General features: G+C 37.7%; 1 non-coding gene across 1 annotated transcript; it reads right to left on the reverse strand.

The window, feature by feature from the left end:
- Positions 1–2,407: 2,407 nt before the first annotated feature.
- On the reverse strand, positions 2,408–2,513 carry LOC147998425 (U6 spliceosomal RNA). Its single transcript, XR_015646072.1, has one exon. It is a non-coding gene; the product is annotated as a U6 spliceosomal RNA (small nuclear RNA).
- Positions 2,514–4,657: the final 2,144 nt, after the last annotated feature.

Below are 4,657 nucleotides of genomic sequence, written 5' to 3' on the forward strand. Positions count from 1 at the left end.
ATGTATTTCTGAATATTGAATCATCTCTGCATCCCTGGGATGAAGTCAAGTTGATCATGGTGAATGTTCATTTTGATGTGTTCTTGGACTGGTTTTCGAGAATTTTATTTAGTATTTTGGCATCAACATTCATCAAGGAAATTGGTCTGAAGTTCTATTTCTTTGTTGGGTCTTTGTGTGGTTTAGGTATAAGCATAATTGTGGCTTCATAGAAGGAATTGGGTAGTGTTCCTTCTGTTTCTATTTTGTGGAATAGTTTGGGCAGTATTGATATTGGGTCTTCTATGAAGGTCTGATATAATTCTGCACTAAATCCATCTCTTCCTGGGCTTTGGTTGGGACACTTTTAATCATTGCTATTATTCTTTAGGAATTGTGGAACTGTTTAGGTGGTTTACTTGAACCAGATTTAACTTTGGTGCCTGGTATCTGTCTAGAAAATTGTCAATTTTGTCTAGATTTTCAAGTTAGTTCTGTTGATTATAGGCTTTTGTGGTAGGAGATGTTGATATTTTTGAATTTCCTCAGTTTCTGTTCTTAGGTCTCCCTTTTCATTTCTGTTTTGTTAATTTGGGTACTCTATGCCTTCCAGTTAGTCTGGCTAAGGCTTTATTTATCTTGTTGGTTTTCTCAAAGGACCAGTTCTTGGTTTTGTTGATGGTACAGTTCTTTTTGTTTTTAATTTGTTTGATTTTAGCCCTGAGTTTATTTACTGCTGTGTGCTCCTCTTGGGTGTATTTGCTTCATTTTGTTCTACTGTTTTTAGGTATGCTCTCAATCTCTTAGTGTATGTTCTCTCCAGTTTCTTTTTGAAGTCACTCTTAGTTTTCCTCTTAGAACTGCTTACATTGTGTCCCATAAATTTGGGTATGTTGGGCTTTTATTTTCATTAAATGCTAAAACATCTTTAATATCTTTATTTCTTCCTTGACCAAGTTATCATTGAGTAGAGCGTTGTTTCAATGTGTATGTGGGAGAAGACAAGCCTTAATCCGTGGTGGTAGGATGCATGGGATTATTTCTATCTTCTTGTATCTATTGAGACCTGTTTTGTGACCAATTATATGATCAATTTTGGAGAAGTACCATGAGGTGCTGAGAAGAAGGTTTATTCTTTTCTTTTAGGATTAAATGTTCTATAGATATCTGTTAAATCCATTTGGTTAATAACTTCTGTTAGGTTCTCTATGTCTCTGTTTAGTTTCTGTTTCCACGATCTGTCCATTGATGAGAGTGTGGTGTTGAAGTCTCCATTATTATTGTATGAAGTGCAATGTGTGCTTTGAGCTTCAGTAAGGTTTCTTTTAAGAATGTAGTTACCCTTGCATTTGGAGCAGAGATAATCAGGATTGAAAGTTTATCTTGGTGGATTTTTCCTTTTGTGAATATGAAGTGTCCTTCCTTATCTTTCTGAATAACTTTTGGTTGAAATTCAATTTTACTCAATATTAGAATGGCTACTCCAGCTTCTTTGTTGGGACCATTTGCTTAGAAAATTGTTTTCTAGCCTTTTACTCTGAGGTAGTGTCTGTCTTTGTCACTGAGTGTGTTTCCTGTATGCAGCAAAGTGCTGGGTCCTCTTTCCATAGCCTGTGTGTTAGTCTATGTCCTTTTATTGCGAGATTGAATCCATTGAATTGGTACCAATGATTGTTGTTTCCTGTTATTTTTGTAGTTAGAGGTGGAATTATGTTTGTGTGGCTATCTTCTTGGGGTTAGTTGAAATTAGATTACTTTCTTGCTTTTTCCAGAGTGTAGTTTCCTTCCTTGTGTTAGAGTTTTCCATCTATTATCCTTTGTAGGTTTGGATGTGTAGAAAGATTTTGTGAAAATTTGCTGTTGTCATGGAGTATCTCAGTTTCTCCATCTATGGTAATTGATTGTTTTACAGAGTATAGTAGCCTTGGCTAGCATTTGTGTTTTCTTAGATTCTGTATGATATCTGCCCAAGATCATCTTGCTTTTAGAGACTCTGGTGAGAGGTCTGGTGTAATTCTGATACATCTGCCTTTATATGTTACTTGACCTTTTCTCTTACTGCTTTTAATATTCTTTCTTTGTTTTGGGCATTTGGTGTTTTTACTATTATGTGACAGGAGGAATTTCCGTTCTGGTCCAATCTACTTGAAGTTCTGTAGACTTCTTGTATGTTTATGGGCATCTCTTTCTTTAGTTTATGGAAGTTTTATTCTACAATTTTGTCGAAGATATTTAAAAATATGAAACATTGGGGCTGGAGAGATGGCTCAGAGGTTAAGAAGACTAACTGCTCTTCCAGAGGACCTGAGTTCAAATCCCAGCAACCACATGGTGGCTCACAACCATCTGTAATGGGATCCGATGCCCTCTTCTTGTGCATCTGAAGACAGAGACAGTGTAGTTAATATATGACAAATAAATATTTTAAAAACATATGGAACACTTCACTAATTTGCGTGTCATCCTTGTGCAGTGACCATGTTATATTCTCTCTATCATTCCATATTTAGTATATGTGCTGATGTATCAAGCACTCTAATTTTCAATTAAGTAAATTTAAAACTATTTTTTCATACATCTTGAGGAAGCATTTAACACTGGGAAGCCTAAAGAATTAATACTGTAAACAATTGCTGTATTGCCAAAAGCAAACTAAGATATTTAGTGCTATCAGAAGTTACAAAACAGAAATAAGAAAAATCTTAGACAAGATGGATGAAGCAAAGAAGTGCAGGCCAACAGGAGCCGGATGTAGATCGCTCCTGAGAGACACAGCCAGAATACAGCAAATACAGAGGCGAATGCCAGCAGCAAACCACTGAACTGAGAATAGGACCCCCGTTGAAGGAATCAGAGAAAGAACTGGAAGAGCTTGAAGGGGCTCGAGACCCCATATGTACAACAATACCAAGCAACCAGAGCTTCCAGGGACTAAGCCACTACCTAAAGACTATACATGGACTGACCCTGGACTCTGACCTCATAGGTAGCAATGAATATCCTAGTAAGAGCACCAGTGGAAGGGGAAGCCCTGGGTCCTGCTAAGACTGAACCCCCAGTGAACTAGACTGTTGGGGGGAGGGTGGCAATGGGGGGAGGGTGGGGAGGGGAACACCCATAAGGAAGGGGAGAGGGGAAGGGGATGTTTGCCCAGAAACCAGGAAAGGGAATAACACTCAAAATGTATATAAGAGATACTCAAGTTAATAAAAATAAATAAATAAATAAAAGTAAAAAAAAAAAGAAAAGAAAAATCTTGAAGGGATATTGAACCACAAAAGACCAATAGTGGAAAAAGCAATTCTATGAAGAAAATAACAGTGCTGGAGATATCTCCATATTGATTTCAAATTAGACTACATAGCCATAAGAATAAAAATTACATGCTACTGACACAGGAACAGATTTATATATAACAGATATAAATAAAATAATAACAATTTAATAAAAACAATATAAAATGCAAGATTCTTATATAAGCCCTATGATTTTTTTTACAAATATGTCAAAACTACACTCTGGACAAAAGACATCCTCTTGAACAAGTGGTGTTTGGAAAAGTAGATATCCATATGTAGAATAAAACTACATTAGGTATTTTACACTTCAAAAGATTCCAAATGTATCAAAGACCTCACTGTAAGACCTGAAAAGCTGAAAGGATTAGAGAAAAATTAGGGAAATGCTTTACCATACAAGTTGCCTTAGTTTTGTTTCCTGTTGTTGTAATAAAATACCCTCAAAAAAGTAACTTAAAGAATGAAAGGTTTATTCCAGCTCACAGTTCAAGGATATGGCCCATCCTTGTGTGAATTTCAACCAAAAGTTATTCAGAAAGATAAGGAAAGACACTTCCTATTCATCAAAGGAAAAATCCACCAAGATAAACTTTCAATCCTGATTATCTATGCTCCAAATGCAAGGGTAACTACATTCTTAAAAGAAACCTTCCTGAAGCTCAAAGCACACATTGCACCTCATACAATAATAATGGAGACTTCAACACCACACTCCCATCAATGGACAGATCGTGGAAACAGAAACTAAACAGAGACATAGAGAACCTAACAGAAGTTATTAACCAAATGGATTTAACAGATATCTATAGAACATCAATAGACACAAGAAAATAGAAATAATCCCATGCATCCTACCACCATGGATTAAGGCTTGTCTTATCCCACATACACATTGAAACTGAACAATGCTCTACTCAATGATAACTTGGTCAAGGAAGAAATAAAAATATTAAAGCATGTTGATAATTCCTTCAGTTCAAGACTGCACCCAGGAACAGATCCTGTGCTCCAGCCCCCTGACCCCGCACACACCCAGAGTCAGCTTGACCCCGAGAAGTTCTGACACTCCCAAGGTCACAGGTGAGTTTCCCATCCACCCCAATACCTGGCCTCTGGGACACCACCCCTGGGGGCCAGAAGACATGGAACCTCCTACCCTGTGACACACCTTCTATCATTTATGCCAGGGAGCACATCCTGTTTTCTAGACCCCTGCTCCATCCCTTCCACACCCAGAGACAGCTTGAATCCCAGAAGTTCTAACACAGCAAGGATCACAGACCAGGCTCTTCAGACCCTCTCCCAAACCCAGAGACAGCCTGACCTAAGGAAGCCCAACATAACCAGGCACACAGGAGGGACAGGCTCCAGTCAGAGAC

This window comes from Rattus norvegicus, chromosome 20, assembly GCF_021556685.1.
Source record: "Rattus norvegicus strain SHRSP/BbbUtx chromosome 20, alternate assembly SHRSP_T2T, whole genome shotgun sequence".
In the NCBI taxonomy this organism is placed as follows: domain Eukaryota; kingdom Metazoa; phylum Chordata; class Mammalia; order Rodentia; family Muridae; genus Rattus; species Rattus norvegicus.